General features: G+C 50.4%; 1 pseudogene; it reads left to right on the forward strand.

Annotated features, from left to right (window-relative positions):
* Positions 1-8,578: 8,578 nt before the first annotated feature.
* LOC110574959 lies at positions 8,579-11,695 on the forward strand (annotated as a pseudogene).
* The last annotated feature ends 7,057 nt before the right edge of the window (positions 11,696-18,752 follow it).

Below are 18,752 nucleotides of genomic sequence, written 5' to 3' on the forward strand. Positions count from 1 at the left end.
CTTGCTGCGTCCAGCCCCAGGGCCTGCCAGTCGTGTGTGGCTGGGGGCCGCTGTGGCGCGGGGAGGTTTGCCCCCTGTGGTCCGTGAGGTCTCCCCAGAGCGTTGTCTAGCGACCAGGCTCAGGCTCGTGCTGTTGGGGCAGTGACACCCTCCCCTGCCTTTGATGGAAACTGGAATCCACTTGGCCGCCCACAGGCCAGGGAATGAGGAGAACAAAGGGCTTCTTGCTGTGGCCAGGGTGAGCCTAGGGTTCCATGGTGGTTTAGTTCCATGCTCCCTCCCCAGTCAGAGGTTTTCAGCCTTTCGCACAAACCTGATGTAAGAATTATCAGCCTGGAACCACGGCTCCTCGCCTGAGACATGTGATCCCCACAAGGGTCACAGAGGGGGCCACGGGCAAAGTCAGGCCCCATCATTTTTTTGCTTGATTCAAAGAGCTGTGCTCCCTTATTCGCCCACCCCTCACAACTGTCTCCAGCTAACCTGCTTTCAGGTTTCGGCGGGATTTGTATCAGACTTTCTCGTGACTTAATTTCCCATTTCTTCTCAAAAAAAAAAAAAAAAAAATGTTTGGGCCAACCAGCTGAAAGAATAGCTTTTCGGTCTTTTAGGAAATAGGATTAGTCCCCAGGAATGTTGATATTTGCTCAGACTTGTCAAGATGGCTTCAGCTGGCCTCAGTTCAGAAATGATAAAAAATTGGAACAAGTCATAAAGATCCATATTTGGGGGTAGTTATCCTCCTGGCAAAATAAAAACTGATGGAAAATAGAGACTTAAAGACGATACAGTTACTATCCTGACCAAGGAAGTCCTTGACAGTGAGTAGAAAATTCTAAAGTGAGGTCAAAGATTTGTTTAGATTCAAATACAAAACTCTCATACTTTAAGCATGAACATGTTTGTCTGCAAGGGTGAAAACTCCAAACAAAAGGAGGGAGGGAGGGAGGGAGGGAAAGGTAGCCAATTACTGAGAGAGTATGTCAATACAGTGATTATCTCCATAAATACCATAATTAATAGAGCAGGAAAGGATTTAGATTCCATTTTACAAGCGAGGAAATTGAGGCTCGGAAGAGTTTTCTGCTTTCAGTTTTTAAGTATCAACAACTTAAAAATATGTACTTTGCAATGATTCTTAAATATTGGGTTTGAAGCCCAATGAACCCACAGGAATTTGGATCCTTTGGGGGCAAAAACCAGTATGAATTAGCGAAGAGTCTGAATTACAGATTTTTTTTTTCAATTATTTTCGAAACCATTCCAATTAACTGGAATGCCCAGAGCACTTGGTACAATTGTAAAGGGGAGATTTCAAGCTGAAGGGTGGCGATGCCAAGCCTCTAAAACCCACACTCAAAAGCCGCTAAGCTGAAAACTTGTAACAGCAGGGAAAAAAGCGTTAGAGGTCATTCTGGCCGCCTTTACTCCTCATTAAATAAAAAAGGCAATTTTCCAGAACAGCTCACTACCACCAGGTCAAATAACTGACCTCCCACATCAGCAAAACAAAATAGGGTGTATTTGAGGTCCTTAGGGTGCCCTTTTAATAAATTGGTATTTATTTTAATTAACATATCGGTTGATTTTATAGTAAGTAGCATATATGAGTGCTGGAAAGAACTAATTCCAAAATGTTGCAAATAATCCATCTGCAACTGTTGTTAGACCAGGGGATTTCTAAGCAAAGTGAGACCGTAGCTATGCCCTGCCGAAATTACGAACGAGTTCAAGTTAAAGGAGATGAACTCTTGAGGTTTACTATATTAACCCAACTTGTAGGTTATCTTCCGTCCAACTACGTTCTAGATACATCAAAAGTGTAGGCTCACTCTGCTGATAAAGATGGCAAGTCACCTGCAAACTGTCCTCCCTCTGCTTTAAATAATTTTTTAAGTCTAAGGTTTGATAACCCAGTCAATTAGTAAGAATGTAACGAACCCCTTTACATCGATAGGCCCATGCTCTCAGTCCTGAATGGTACTGGGAATTCAGTTTTATTTATAATCGCTTCAAATAAGGAACTTGGAGAGTTTTTCCCAATGTAGAAATTTTCACTAGGTCATATTTCAAGCCATATTAAGAAATACCACAATGAACAGACTAAATTCTTTGAAAGCAGGGACTGAATCCTATTTCTTTACCTCAAGGTTTCTCCACTTTGGCACTATTAACATTTCGGACTGGATGATTCTCTGTTGTAGGGCACTGTCCTGGGCACTGTAGGATGTTTCGCAGTATCTCTGGTCTCTCCCCTGAGATGCCAGTAACACCCCTCCCACCTGTCCCCCATCGCCCCAGTTGGGACAACAAAAATGTCTGCGGGCATTGCCAAGAGTCCCCTGGGGAGCAAAGTCACCCCTGGTTGAGAACCACTGCTTTATTCCCAGGGTTTGTCTTACTTATACCTGGTCCCCAGCAGGAGCTCAAAAACTCTCTGAAGAATGAATTCAATCAAGAGACAGGAAGAGAGATCTGTAGCTGTAGTCTCTGTACCCCACTCATACTTTCTGGCTTATCACCACGTGCCTGATCTGACCAGGAAGCCATCCTTTGGAAGCCCCATTCATCCATCCAAAGGGCCATCACTCATCCAGCATCTAACAGGGCCCTCTGGAAACTTCTCTCTAGAAAACAGAGTTCTGGGCGCCTGGGTGGCTCAGTCGGTTAAGCGACTGCCTTCGGCTCAGGTCATGATCCTGGAGTCCCTGGATCGAGTCCCGCATCGGGGTCCCTGCTCGGCAGGGAGTCTGCTTCGCCCTCTGACCCTCCTCCCTCTCATGCTCTCTGTCTCTCATTCTCTCTCTCTCAAATAAATAAATAAAATCTTAAAAAAAAAAAAATAGAAAACAGAGTTCAGCGAACCTACTCCACCTCACAGAAAGGGCAGGCACTCGGCCAGTTCTGAAGGGAAGACTCACATTTTACCAATACCATGAAGCTGGAAGGACCCGTTGCTCAAACCCCCTGCCGTGATGGCGTTCATCGGTCTTATTTGCAAGGGCAGCATAACCCAGGAGTTTACGAACATTGCCAGGAAGTTGGGTGTGGATTTTCTTCCTGGGTTTCACCTCAGTCCTTCTTGATGCGCTTGAGCCCAGTTTTTTGCTTGTCCTTAATGGAAACAAAGGCCGAACCTCCTCCTCCTAGCAGTTCCCTATTTAAACACCAGATCTTTCCACAGCCTCCTTCCCTTGGACTCAAGAGTCCCTTCTCCTCTCGCACTCTCTGAGCTCCTACTTTGTAGTCCTTTTGTCATCTTGGTTGGTTTTCTCCCAGTTTCTCCATCTACTTTGTAGAATCAAGAACTCCAGGTAGGTGATGGAAATGTTCTCAAATCGACTGTGGTGATGCTTGTCCAACCCTGTGACTATACTAAAAAAAAAAAAAAATTATATACTTTAAATGGGTGTATTGTACAGTATATGAATTATATCTCATTTATTGAGCTTTATGCTGTTATCTTTTTTAAAAATAATAAAGGAACCCCAGATAGAAATTGGGAACCAACTGTGGGTTCCAGCAAAGCCTCCTAGAACTCAGTGGTTCCTTCCCGTCTTCGGTCAGTTAGATAACTCTGGTAACGTATCTCTACTTCCCACTGGGCCCTGACATCTTTGATTCATTATTTCCTGTTCATACATCCTCACTTCCCTTTGGACCCAACCTGACTCTCCCAGGTTTCTCTTTACTGTCAGAACTTTCCTCGGAGCCTCATCAACCCCTGTCTCATTTCTTTGAATCTGGGATCCCTTCTTCCGAGTGGTTTGCCCTGAATAGGCCTGATGAGGGGCTCCACCAGTGCGGAAGCTTCTCCACCCGGACTCTGAATGACAGGGCAGCGTGCCTTCTACTATCTCATTTTACATTTTCTCTGTGAGTAGAGGGGACATTCAGGGCGCATGTGGCCCAATGACCTGTGAGCTCAGAATTAGGAGACCAGGTTCCTGACTATGGTTCTCTCCTCCAGGAGCGGGGCTGGGTACCAGTGCCAGAGAAACAGTCAAGGACCCCAGCACTGTCCCCACAAAGCAAACACTCATCCCCTGATTACAGGCCGCCAGGAATTCAGTCTTCCTTGAGGCAGGGCCAGCATACGGCATGAAAAGTTTGTTGTTAACAAGTGATGTTTTCTTGAATGCGGCTTTATGATTTCAAGTACCAGACTAATGGGAACCAGCTAACAAGGTCTTATCTGGCAGAAGTCCTTGGGGGAATCTTGTTTATACAGGGATAACATTATTGGTAAAGAGCTTATCAACTATTTGTAAGTGAATGGGTGCTCCTGAGGTCCTTGAGGGTGGATGAGAACAGTGTGTTTTCTTTGTGTGGCTGGGGAATGAGACTAGGCAGTCAGTGGGAGAGCAACTGGAATGGAGGACTCATTCTTGAAGCTCTGAGACCTTTTTACTGCCACTGTTTTCAATGGGGATCTTTTCAAAATGCATCAAGCACCTGGCAGGGGAAACCCCTCTTTGACTCTGTCATTGTTCCGGCCATTGGTGACTGGCCGGAATGACATGATGCTTTGCAGGGTGTCCTGGGTCGAGGGCTGGCATTGGCTCTCCCACTGCAGGGGAGTGAGTCTCTAGGGCAGGCCTCTCCCTCCCATCCGAATGAGCGAGCGAGGTTCTGGCCCTTAGGCTGGAGGCTCCCTGAGACAGACCCACGTTGTAGAAGGGACTGCTCGGTCCATGGCCCACAGTGCAGGGCAGCTGGGAGAGCTTCAACAGTTGCTTACTGAAGTGAAACACAGAGTGCCTTCTTTACTTTCTTATTTATCACCTCTTGGCTATACTGGACCCTGCCGTGGACTCGGCCACTGTCAGGCCCTTCTGCTTTGGACCTGTTCTGGATCCCGGGCACGAGTGATCTGTGCAAGCACCAGATGAACAGGACACTGTCTCGTAGACAATTCACTTGGGGCCTGCGTGTCCTACTTATTTACCCTTCAGACCCCTTGTTGCCACCATGAAGGTTAAAATCCAGCAGAATCCATTTGAGCCATTAAACATTTCCAAATTAATGAATTTTTTTTAAAAAATTTTATTTTATTTATTTAACAGAGAGAGACACAGCAAGAGGGAACAGAAGCAGGGGGAGTGGGAGAGGGAGAAATGGGTTTCCCGCTGAGCAGGGAGCCCGTCCGACTCAGGGCTCCATCCCAGGACCCTGGGATCATGACCTGAGCCGAAGGCAGACGCTTAACGACTGAGCCACCTGGGCGCCCCAAATTAATGAAATTTTAATCAGTGTTTTACTGAAGCCCCTTCCTTCCTTCCTTCCTTCCTTCCTTCTTTCCTTCCTTCCTTCTTTCCTTCCTTCCTTCTTTCCTTCCTTCCTTCCTTCCTTCCTCTTTCCCTCCCTCTGTCTTTTTTCTTTTTTGTAACATCTGGAAGTGCTGCTTCTGTTTCACATTACAAGAGACCGTAATTACCTAGGGAGTCATGGCACCTCTCAGGCCCTGTGTTGCTGACCTCTTGGGGTGCTTTTACCCCTCTCCCTTCTTAGCATTCCTGACACGCCTCTCATCCATGTTCTTCCTTCTCCTGGCTGTGTCATCCTTTGCCCTCCCTGGACAGAGATGCTGATGTTCCATTGCTTTCTCTTTCTCTCCGCCGCAGACTGCCCATGTCCATGGTTCTCACCCACGTGCCCTCGCGCGGTGACCTCATCCACTCTCCTCACTGTTGCCAACATCTTCATTGTGTTGACTCATCTCAGTGTCCAGCCCTTCAGACTCAAACACCCAAGATCCTCCCTGCCATCCTTATGGCAGGGAGGTCCTATAGGTGGTCCTATAGGTACTTCAGACTCATCATCCCTAAAACTTGATGCAGCGTCTCTCTTCCTCACCCCTGCCCCAGATCCAACTGTGTTGCACACTTTCTACTGCTGCCCTCTTCCCCATTGCCCAAACAAGAAATGTGAGGCTGTTCTCCATGACTCTGCCCTCTCCCTTACCTCCCACATCCCTTCTTGCTCACTTTGCTTCCTTGATATTCCCCAAATCCGCCATTCCTTTCCTCCACACTTACTGTTCTTGACCCAGCCCACATCATCCTTTGCCTAGACGTTTAAAATGGGCTCAGAACTGGGTGGGGACCATGCCTCCATTTGTAGCCACCCCCTCCAATCTCTTTTCTATTCTTCCACCAGAATAGTTTTCGTAAAAGTCAAGTCTTACCATGTTCTTCTGCTGCACAAAAGCTCCTGGTGTTGGATACATCCTTACACCCTGAAGAGGCATCCCGTCTCTGGCCTCTGAGATCAGGTTCTGGACCACCTCTGTGACTGGAGCTGCCCACTTCACCCCTGTGGATAAGCTCCTGGAACACAGAAGGTTGACAGTTCCCAGCATAAGCTTCTGTGGGTCCACCCTTCAGTGCCCTGACACCCCCTCCCCCTTATTTACTCTGGCTAATGCTTCAAGATTTAGCTCCAAATAACATCGCCTCCAGAGAGGTTTCTGTGACGACTCCAGCATAAGCTGAGAGCTGCCTCCGGCCCTCCCATGGCAATGTGCACACCTGTATCATTTTGCCCACCTCATTCATCTGAAAGTATGTCTCTGTCCATCCCACTATACCATAAATTGCTCTAGGGCCAAGGTCAAGGTCATTGTATCTGTCACACCTAGCACATTGCATGGGGCATTTAGGGAGCCCTCAATTTCATTTAAGCCAGGGGGTGGCTAGGGACTCTGGGTAGAAGGTAGGAGTGCCGACTTTAGAGCTACAGAGTCTGGATCCAGTTGCCACTTCTCCTTTCTAGCTGTGTGACTTCAGGCAAGTCACTTCATCTCTCTGCCCCCATTCTTCATCTGTAAGATGGGAGTAATAAAGTGTCCGCGAGCACATGAGGTAACGCGTTTGAGGCACCAAGGACAGAGTGCTCCATACATCAGTTTGTATTATACTTTCTTAATGGCTAGTGATAGAGACCACGGCCAACAAAAGTCACAGAAGTTCCTGATTTTATTAAGCTTTTCGTGGTAGCTGGCATATTTTGGGGTTCCACTTTGTTCTACAGAGGTAGCTTTCTAGCCAAGCACTGTCATGCCCTCCTCCAGACTACTGACTAAGAGTTGAAGCAACTTACGTGTCATCTCATTTTCTGTCCTGGCCTGAGAGAGGGTCGATCTCTTGGCCATGAACAGGAAAAGGGACTAGTTAGAAAAGGACATAAAGAGACCTGGGTGGGAAGGAAAAACCTCAAAGGCAAGATTGGCCATGGAATCAGAGTGGTGCATGTTCTTAAACTTCACTCTCCTTTGGTTTCCTCCTCTGTGGAACCATGACTCAGCTGCCTTGTCGTGGGGATCGATGACATAACGCATATGCCCGGGGCCTGCTGGTACGAGGCATGCACAGGCCACCATTCCCTCCTTCTCCTGCGGCAGATAGCCCCCCCCGTCCAGAGGCCACCGCTCAGCCCCCCAGCCCATAGAAGGCCATGCCCCAGAGGCAGCTCTGTAGTGACCCTGGGGGGCTGTGCAGCCCCAGAAGCCTGCAGTCTGGTGGGCAGGGCCATGGGGCCTTCCTCTGAGATAAACATATAGAGCTGTTCTCCTGTTCATCAAACCCTTCTTATAAATAGCTCATGTCTTGCAGCAGATAAACTTTTGTTTGAATTAGAAATATAAATTCGCAGGGCGCCTGGGTGGTTCAGTCAGTGAAGCGTCTGTCTTCGGCTCAGGTCATGATCTCAGGGTCCTGGGATCGAGCCCCACATCGGGCTCCCTGCTCGGCGAGGAGTCTGCTTCTCCCTCTGCCTGCCGCTCCCCCTGCTCCTGCTCTCTCTCTCTGCCAAATAAATAAATAAAATCTTAAAAAAAAAGAGAGATATAAATTCACTTTACAAGCGATAACAGCAGTTTCTTTCTTTTTAGTGAGAGAGCTTCCTCGGGTGCCCTTTAAACAAGATCTAGCGTGTGGGCAGCCTCTCAGGAACACAGCTACTAGACAAATTGAGGGCAATTGTATTTGAAATAACTACAGAAAAGAGTTTGTGAGGTTCGTGCAGAAAAGGAATCCCTTGCTCATCCTGTGTAAGAGCTGCTGACCTCTCCGCCACAGAAATAGGAGCCTTTGCAGTTAACGGATTTTCACAAAAAGTCCGAACAGCCACTGCTTCCCCCCCTCCACCGCCTGCTGGGGAGAAAGCACCACATACCGGCTCCGGCTGCGCTGGGAGGACAGCACCTCCTGCTGGCAGCCACCGCAACAACCACACGGCGCTCGCACGCACGGTCGTCCTGACACCTGCACCTTGCTAATGACGTTGGTCCTCTGGAAGCAGCTAGTCCGTGAGCATCTTAGGACACCCGGGGGAAGGATCCAGATCGAAAGTCCCCAGGACCCCAAGTTTTCAGGAAGGCACCTCCTCACCCTTTAGGAATGGATGGAAAACCTTGTTTCGGCAAAGCCAGGGAGAGAGGCTGAACTACGAGCTGGAGGACGGACGGCACAGACTCAGAGCGCATGGAGCCCAAGCAACAACCGCCCCAACCGTGGTGGGGAGGAGAGAAATCCAGCAGGTGCAGGGCGGTGGGGCTCTTGGAAGGCAAAAGGGAAGGATGGAAGGTGAGGTCTCAGAGAGCACGGGCCCCAGACTCGAGCCACTGCGCTCGAGGGGGGGTGGGCAAGGAGCCCCCCACGTTACAGCTGCCACGGGTCGCTCTTCTAAATGCCCGTTCTTCGCCCTGGCCACACGTGGATCCACCAGGGGAGCTGCAAACACTGCTGGGGCCCAGGCCTGGGCCCCAGACGTTCCCACGGCCCTGGTCAGGGGAGGCAGGGTGCTGAGCTTGACGGCGTCCAGGGGATTCCCACGGGCACCAGGCTGAGGGGCACTGCTCTGTACGCTTCGTGGGGCCAGTCCCAGGACGATTGCATTGAATTCTCGCGTCACCCGGGCAGGTTCACGTTACCAGCCTGGTTTATGGGCAGCAGGAGAGGGCAGGCCATGGCCACGGCGCAGCAAGAAGAGGGTGTGAAGTGACCGTGAATGCGACCGACAGGACCATGACCCACTCTGCCCACGAGACAGAAGGGATGCGACACTCACAGAGCAGCACTGAGCTGTGTGGTGCGCAGAACACTCTACCGCTTTTATTCAGCTCTGTTAAAACGGGGGGATGGATCACAAAGCACGACTGATGACTGGATGCCACTTCAAGATGGGGACACACGGATGTGTCTGTGTGTGTGAGAGATGGAGTGTGTGCATGTGTGCGCACGTGTGTGTGTGTGTGTGAGGGGGAGGGAGGAAGGTAAAGAAAGTGTGAGAGAGAGAGATGGAGGAGACACAGAGCTAGAGGGGGAGGTGGGGCTTCGGTGGGGGCAGAGAATAGGAAAGAGACTCACAAGGAGTCCGTACATAGAAGCGGACACCTCCCCTTTGCTGTGTGAGTCTGACCACAGCCAGTCTGCCTTCCAGGCTGTCTGGGCCTCAGACCCCTGGGAGGCTCCTACCAGGGAGCCGTGGGGACAGCAGGGTGGCCCAGCTCCGGGGAGCAACGTGGCCACAAGCCCCCCTCCGCTCCAGGCTGACACCCTGTCCTGCCCATAGGCCACACGCTGGCCACCAGCTTCGCAAGTCAGAAGCTCTCCTCCCTTGCCTTTTTTCTGGTGGTGACGCCAGTCCCATGTTGTTTCCTGGCTGTGGTCCCAGAGTTCAGGCAACCTTGAACGTGATTCCTTCTCGCATTTTAAAGACAAAGGTGGTTGCGCTTGACTGTTTGCGGGCTATCATGAACCCAACAACTCGGGCCATCCTCAGAGGGACCCCTCCTCTGACAACAGCCCAGAAAAAGGTAAAATGAAATTGCCGGAGTCGCCTCCCAAAAGAATACCTGAATGGGATTCCATCAAGGGCACTGTGCATACTGAATAATGGATTCTGTTCACTGAGAGCTCACCCCCTACCCCCACTAGCTGCCAGAATGATCTGTTCAGAATGCTGGACTGGCTGTGTGACGCCCACCCGCATTTATAATTCCTTAATTGCTTCCCACGGGCCTTAAGATACCATCCGTAGGAGACCCAAGGGCCTTCCTGTTCCAGGCCTTGTTCAGCTCCCCAAGTTCATAACGACTCCCCAGTATCCAGCCCGTGTTTCAGTCTCTCAACACTTTGTGGTTTACCAGATGCCTCAAGATTACACAGCCTGGCAATGACCTGGATGGAATGAGGGAATCTGTCCCCCTTTAAGTGTGGCCCCAAGTGCTCCCGTGGTCGGCTGAGCAGGGGTTCTTGTGAAGATGGAGGATTTGAACGAGAACCAAGGCGGACAGAGGGAATGAACGCTCACAGGCAGAGCCGAGATTCTTCTTTAAAATGTGGGGTTAGCTTTACCTCACAGATAAATAAAAGGCCGGCCGCTCAAGAGCCCATGTCCCGCAGCCAGAGGGCTAAAGCCTTACGCCGATAACACGGAGGTCACATGAGGCCTGCGTGCACATTTTGCTTGGCCTGGGCTTTCATATACTTATGCCTACGTCTTACAGTTGGGAGACTTCACATGAAAATCTGCATTTCTACTTGCTTTGGAAAAGCGGGAAGATCTGTAGCATAAGACTCAAAACTTGGCATGTCCACCACTGCAAGGACCACTACTCTCCTTGGGGGCAACAGGCGGGCTCCAACCGGACACGGCCGCCTCCGTTCGCCTGTGAACACGTAGGCACTGCACCCAGCCAGCTTCTCGGTGAGGCCGCCAACCTGGCCCAGCCCCAAAGCCTGTCTGCCATCACTTTAGCCTGAAAAACAAGGTGCACAGCCTCGTGGTAGAAACGAGGCTACGTGTTGCCCGAGTCTTCCGTTTTCCTCTTCTTGGGAAAACCACCGTACCCAGCTCTCTCACCTACGGATGGTATCTTAAGGCCCGTGGGAAATGGAAAGGCCATCTCCATCTTCCAGGAGTGAGATCGCGCCAACATCAAATGGGGTGATACTGGTGCTGAGTGTGTTGTGGAGTCCACTGGGGTCTTCACCACCATGGAGAAAGCTGGGGCTCACTTGAAGGGCGGGGCCAAGAGGGTCATCATCTCTGCTACTTCTGCCGATGCCCCCATGTTTGTGATGGGTGTGAACCATGAGAAGTATGACAACTCCCTCAAGATTGTGAGCAATGCCTCCTGCACCACCACCTGCTTGGCTCCTCTGGCCAAGGTCATCCATGACAACTTCGGCATCGTGGAGGGACTCATGACCACCGTCCATGCCGTCACTGCCACCCAGAAGACCGTGGATGGCCCCTCTGGGAAGCTGTGGCGCGACGGCTGAGGGGCCGCCCAGAACATCATCCCTGCTTCCACTGGCGCTGCCAAGGCTGTGGGCAAGGTCATCCCTGAGCTGAACGGGAAGCTCACCGGCATGGCCTTCCGTGTCCGCACCCCCAGTGTGTCCGTCGTGGATCTGACCAGCCACCTGGAGAAAGCTGCCAAATACGACGACATCAAGAAGGTGGTGAAGCAGGCATCAGAGGGCCCCCTCCAGGGCATCCTGAGGTACACTGAGGACCAGGTTGTCTCCTGCGACTTTAACAGTGACACCCACTCCTCCACCTTCGATGCCGGGGCTGGCTTGCTCTCAATGACCACTTTGTCACGCTCATTTCCTGGTATGACAATAAATTTGGCTACAGCAACCGGGTGGTTGACCTTATGGTCCACATGGCCTCCAAGGAGTAAGAGCCCCCTGGACCACCAGCCCCAGCAAGAGCAAGAGGAAGAGAGGCCCTCAGCTGCTGGGGAATCCCTGCCCCAACTTATCCCCCAAAACACTGAGAATCTCACGACCTCCACTGTTTCCATCCCAGACCCCCTGAAGAAGGGGAGGGGCTTGGGGAGCCCTACCTTGTCATGTGCCATCAATAAAGTATACTGTACCCAGCCAAAAAAATAAAAAGAGGGGAACATTTGACAGAGCCAATGGAAACAGGTGTTTTATAGGAGATACCAACACCAAAAACAACTTTGACCTTCTATATTTTTATTTATTTTTAAAAGATTTATTTATTTATTTGGCAGAGCGAACACAAGCAGGGGGAGCGCAGGCAGAGGGAGAGGGAGAAGCAGGTTCCCCACTGTGCAGGGAGCCCCCTGCGGGGCTCGATCCCAGGATCCTGAGATCATGACCTGAGCTGAAGGTAGAAGCTTAACTGAGTCACCCAGGCGCCCCTATATTTTTCTTTTTAAATTCCAATTCCAAAGCATAAAACAGTGACCTCTAAATTGTAGAGAAAAATATTAGCCTGGTTCAAAAAAAAAAAAGGGCACCAGCCAGCAATCGGTTTGGAGATAAAAGATATAAATTGTCCGTAGGACATAGGACAAAGGTTAAGTGTTTACAGGTCATAGTTAGCTCTTTAAATGCTAGTTAAACACGCACACACACATGCACACAGACACGCACTCGTGCTCATGCGTGCACCCAAAACAGCAAGCCATTTCTTTAAAGCACTTGGTTTGTGTCTTAGACAAACCTTTCAGTATGTGCGTACAAGGTCAGGACTTCTTCAGTTCTCCTACAAGCCCTGTCTGCCTTTGCCCCGAGAATCCCCGGGATCACTCGTCTTTCATTACTATTCAGACATCTGTGAGATGTGTCATGGTAGTGGGGGGCGGGGGGGCATGCGTGGATTATTCAAGTACAACTATCAATAAAAATGAGTTTATTTTAAACTGGGAGATGTACTGGAAATGGGCATGTTTTTCAGAAGAAAGTTTGGTTTTGTGTTCTTTTGTTTATTCAGCCGACATTTATGTATCTCTTGTGTAGGTGATACTCTGCTAAACCCTGGGAACACAAAATAAATACGAGCGTCAGCCGTGGAAGTGCTCCCAGGGAAGAAATTTAGCGTTTCCGACATGGCCTCTGGCAGCCAGCTCTGGGAACGACAGACCGGGCGACCCAGAGGGCCAGAGAGTCGTGGGAGGTAGGAAGTGCGGGAGCTGGTGAGCTCAGAGCTGCGGGGCCGGTGGGCCAGGAGGCGGACAGTGGCCGCCACCCCGTCAGGGGCCTGGCTGCGAGGGCAGGTGACGTGCTGTCAACAACGCAGGACTGGAGAGGGCTAGATTGGCAAAGAGAAGATGGGAAGAGATTGTGTGATGAGTCGAAGATGTGCCTGGGAGCTAGCAGGTCGAGGCACCTTGAGACCACGGGATACGGAGCAGTCCCCCTTATCTGCAGCGGATACGTTCCGAGACACCCAACGGGCCCCAGAAACACTATGATTTTCCTACACATACATGTCTCTGATGAAGTTTACTTTATGAATGAGGCACAGTAAGAGATGAACAACAATAACTAATGATAAACTAGAACAATTACAACAATGTACTGTAATGACAGTTCTGTGAATGTGGTCTCTCTCTCGCTCAGAATGTCTTATCATACTGTACTCACCCTTCTCCTTCTTCCTGGGATGATGCGTCAGGATCGTCCGCTTCCAGAGCCGGGTTGACCTCGGGGACCCGAAGTCCGTGGATGTGGGGAGACGACGAGATAGATAGGCCTACTACTCAAGGAGAATGTTCAGGAAAGTAGCTGTAGCTAGAAAGGTAGGGACGATTATTGTTTTCATTGTTAGTGTCTCAGGACTATCCCCTTAACCTCTAATTTTGTGTCCCAGCCTGTAGCCTCTACTAACCTTGCTTTCTGTAATTCAGAGGGTACTTTGTACCTTAGGATGCACTCGATCTTGTTCCAGTTCCATAGATTCCTAAAAACACTGAATTCTCTTTTCCAATCTGATGTCTATCACTAATACCTTTTTCGTTATATCAGTATCTGCCCTTTAATTTTGCTTACTTATGTCAAAGGCTGAAAGATACAGTGAAGTCTTTTTTTTTCTATTGTATTTCTAGTAACTGATCCGTATGGTCTATCGGGTGTTGCTTTCTACTTGTTGATTCCGTGTCATTGGCCATCGATGCCAGGCCGTGATCTGTCGTCCCTGTACTCGAACCTCTCACCATGTAAGGACTCCTGATGCGTTGACTGCTTTTTGCCTGCAATTCTATGGTGCAGGGATCAATATTATCACTGGGCCCTACTTTTGGTTCATCTGCAGATTCCTTTCTCTCTAACCCTTTATTTTTAGTGTTGAAAGCAAATGACAAGGTGGGTAAAAGCATATACTTGTTTTGAGAATCCATCCTTGAATTTTTTTAATATGGGTGTTTAATCTGTTTATACATATCATTAAATTAAGGTGGCCTTCTGACAAGGTTATGCTTTTTTCTTATGCTTTTGCTGTTTCTGCCTTCCACTACATGGCAATGTGTTACTGCCTTTTATCTTCCACAGTGATTTGAACATGCTATGGCCTGTGTTTTTGTAATTAAACCATCATTATAAAAGCAATACGCTGCAGCCAGATCAGAAAGTAAAGATAAGCAAAATGAAATGAAACAGACCCGGCATCCCACCTACCCAGAGACGCCCACTGTAAACATGTTTGTATCTATCTTCCAAAAGGTCTTGTAGATCTGTAAACACATCTGTGTATAAACACCCAATAGACTCCTCCGGGGAAGTCATGCTACCCGTCCGCTTCTGTGACCTATTTGGATCGACATATACTGCATGCCTTTCCATGTGAATAGGTCTCCTCTACTTAATTCTGAAAATCCCCTTGTTGTGGACCCAGTCAGCCTTCTTACAGATACTTATTTTCAAACTGCCCTTTGGATATGTTTGTACCAAATTTACTTCTCATCAGCATGAATAATTAATACTGTTTTTCATCTTTGCTAATTTGATAAAAGAGGAGGAATAACATGCATCCTGTTTTCATTCGTGCTAGTTTCAACCCTAGGCAAGCTGCACGTTTCTAGGTTTTCTTAGCATTTCTCCTTAAGGATTTAATATACGATGAACTTGATTTTTTGGAACCAGTTGGGAAAGGAAGCAGTGTTCAGCAAATGATGTGGGAACCACTGATTCACCATGAGGACGAAAGGTTTTTGATAAAATGCTCACCAGATGTATTTATGATGTCTTCAAAAGAACCACAAATCTCCTAGAAGAGACACGGGTGTGCTTACAGCAGCTCAGCCCTGCTCGCTGTCGCTGGCCGCGAAAGCCCTCCGCCCTGCACACACACACACCCCCCACCCCGCCCCTCCGTCATCCTTCTGGTCTGGGCTAAAGCGACACCTCCTTGGGCCGTGGCTCATCCTCCGCTCCACCAGGAAAACATCATCTGGTGTATCTCCTGCCTACTTGAGTTTTGCCACACGTTGTACATTTATAAGTGACCCAGGCCTTTGGAGCTTTTTCCTGCTCTCTTCCCACATAGGCCGGAAGGTGCCTCAGGTCAGGGATCTCGCCTCTTGCCGTCCCTCTTCCCTGCCCAGGAGCCTTCCAATCATTTAGCCCCTTTCCGGGGGTGCTTCCTCCCACCTCCACTTTTTAAAGTACACGTTAGAAATACCATTGCCAGTGCGTGCTCCCTTCAGGGCTGTTCCTGCTTCGGCTTCCTCCTGCAAAGCTCTGCCTGGGGGGTCTCTGGCCCACCTCCCCGAAGAGTGGCGCTCCCCTCCGCCTCCTTCCCGACCAGGGCCGCAGTGTGCTGGCTGTTTGGGAACTGACGTAGGAGAGTGGGAAGGCAAGGGCTGGAGCGTGGCAGAAGCACGAAGGCCGCGCTTGGGGAAGTCTGAGGCCGCCCTGGGGTGTAATACACACCCAGACGTCAGAGCTGTGTGCGCGTCGGGGGCGGGGGAGGAAGTACCTGTGAACGTGGAAGTCACGGGCATTTTCTCACGGACCTCCCAGTGAGTAGAAATACTTCCCAGACTCTAGCAAACGCAGGCCTGCCCATCTTTGCTTCCAGGAGCGGTGTGCGTTTTCCTCATTTTCATTTCCTTCCAGATATTTCATCTGGAGAACAGGATATTTCATTTCCTATTCCAGATATTTAGTGGGAAGGCAAGAGCGAGGGACTCGGGGGCTGCTGGCGAAATGTCATGTTAAGCTAGATGACTGCTTGAGAATTCCAGTGTTTCACTCTCTTGGGAGCCACACTGTTCTCCAGTAACTTTCTCCCTACGGTTCCAGTGCTTGGCACTCTGTACGTAAAAACCAACCGGAAAATGACCTAAGGGCCAGGTGGCAAGTTATGGCGCTAGCTCTCATACTTGTGGAAAGGCTCAGGATGAATTTGGTACCAGGAAAAACTCAAGCTAAATTTGATTCCCGGGAGGAGGAGTCAGTGCACAAATAGGCGGGCCCTACTCCGGGTCAGGTGCCCATCCGGACACTGCTGGCCCAAGAAACGAGCTGGTGAGACTCACTGCCCTTAACGCAGAGTTCGCTCTAGTGGGGGAGACCTCCAAGGTGCCAAGGAACACGAGGTCAGCAAGGGCCTCAGCTACATTTCACCCTATTTTTGAGCTGCGCTGTCAAGTCCCCCAGACCCAGGAAGTTGCACCCATTGACCTCTTCGGACATTCTCTGTACGAGGCGCCAGGATGGCCTGGCCCAGCCGCACGCGCCTTCTTGCTCCAGAAGCCAGTCTGAAGGAGCAGCCCCTGGGGGGCACGCGCTGTGCTCGTAGCAGAGGGGAATGAGAGAGAGATGAGCAAGAAGCCACCGGGAAGCTTCTGCTGGGGCTTGATGTGCCGTAGGGCCACTTACGTCTCGGCCAAAGCAGGGTTCAGGGGCAACGGGGGCACGGACGAGCGGTTTTGCCTGTAAGAAGGAACTGCTAGCCCATGCCAGTGGATGGGACGCAAGATCCTCTGACAGGGAAAGGAGGAGGCGAGGACTAGGCGCAGTTGTGTAACCCACCCCAAGTGTGAGTGCTATGGAGAAGATCAAGCAGGGAGGGAGGGTCAGAGGAGCTGGGTGTGTGAGTGGAATGGGGGGAGGGGAGTATCCAGGAAATTGGCAGAATTCAAGGAGGTATGAATGCCTTACGTTGTGCTTTTAGGATCACGATGTATGCTTGAGACGGCTGGCTGTTTACCAAAGATCCACTTCCGGGTCTTCTTGGGCACAGACGTTGCTCATCACCATTTCAGTCTGGTGTGGCCCCGTTGTCCTAAATGAGTAACTCTTTACTGTCATCTCATATCCACTGGGTGCCCACCTCTCCTGGACTGTCGCATAGATGCCTTTTTACTGTTGGCTTCTCTTAGGCTGGATCTAAACAAGGTCCACGCGTGGCATCTGGATGACATGTCCTTAAGACTGTGTTACTCTACCATCATGGCAACTTCCTCTTTCTTCGGTGGACGCAAGGAAATTGTCAAATGACCTGCTAAATGTGATGGCTTCTGTCTAGCATCAGCTGATGCCCAAAGACAAAACAGACACTCATGGCAAGACCTTCTGCTTATGCTATCGGCTACACTTTCACATTTCAAAGGCTGGAGAACTGCGAATCTCCGGCCGATCTGATTAGATTGCTCTGTTTTAATTTGTGCTGTGGTTGTTACTAAGCTCAGACTAGCGCTGCCCTTTTCTTGCTGTCCACTGGGCTCACAGGATCAGTCTTTAGTTCTCCGTTTCTTTGCTTTATCCCTCTAAAAACGACCTGTTCAGCTTTTGAGTTAACATTTTATGTCTTAACCCACCCGCTTTTCCCCACCTCCTAACATCTATGAAATTGGCGGCATCGATGACCATGGCGTGTGATTTAAGAGGCGACCTTCCTCTCTCCTGTTTGGTCCATTAAACGATGGCTCATCTTACAGCCAGAGGCGTCTCAGATCTGATTACATAAAGGCCCCTCGCTGTGGACGTTCTACTCCTCCCTCCCAACAGTGGGCAGCTTCTCCGGGGCAGCCTTCTGAGGGAGGTAGACCCGTCAGGGTTTGAGAGGGCACACGTGACATTCTAGATCTTCCGAGTGGAAGTGGTTGGATACAGATCCAGAAGCCTCTGCAGCTGCTGGAGGGCAGGGGGCCAAGGCGAGGCAGGCAGTTCCCAGAGATCCAGGCACGCAAGGGTTGCGGGGAAGCCCCCCTCCATGGTTTCAGCCTCCTGCGTGCCTGACGTGGGGAAATCTCCAGACCACATCCAGTGGCCGCTGGCCAAATGCACGCCTGCCTTCTGCTCGGCCAAAGGCCTGTCCTGAGCAGCCACCAGAGGAAAACTGCTTCTGCTTACCTTCCACCTTCTCCCTCGCGGGGGACTCTAACCCCCACCGCTGGCAAGGGGGCCTGGGAAATGCCGCCTCCAGGCTGCACGGGGGAGAACTTAGAAAGGCTGGGGGCGGGCGGGGCGTGTCAACGCCACGCAGCGCTTCGGAACACGTCACGTGTGTCAGTCCATACATTCAACGTAAAGGAGCTTCATTTCTCTCATCTTCTCTGAATGTGAGAAGAGCGTGTAGTATATTCTTCGCTCCCCCCCCCCCCCCGCCACTGGATTGACTTCTTTCTGTGCCTCATGGAGTATATAGACCCCCACCCCCTGACATCGATGAACTTGAGCAGCGCAGGCCAGCCAAAGGCAGGTGCAAGAGTGAGGCCAAAGGTGGAGTGGGGCTTCCTGAGGCCACAGCCTGCCCCGCCTGCCCCTCGGCCCCGAGGGATTAGTTCCCCAAACGAACGAGCTTACGTAAGCGCTTTGGTTCTTCAGCTGAAGAGCGGGACACAGAATTACTGCAGTAGTAGGACACTTAGCGCTCACAGTCGCTCACACTGGCTCACGTGCTCTATCATGAGCTTCCCGAGGCTCTCCTTTCCATGAACGTTGGGTCACCTCAGTTATGGTCTAGGCAGCTGGAGGGGGGGG

The sequence above is a fragment of the Neomonachus schauinslandi genome, chromosome X (genome assembly GCF_002201575.2).
Source record: "Neomonachus schauinslandi chromosome X, ASM220157v2, whole genome shotgun sequence".
NCBI lineage: Eukaryota > Metazoa > Chordata > Mammalia > Carnivora > Phocidae > Neomonachus > Neomonachus schauinslandi.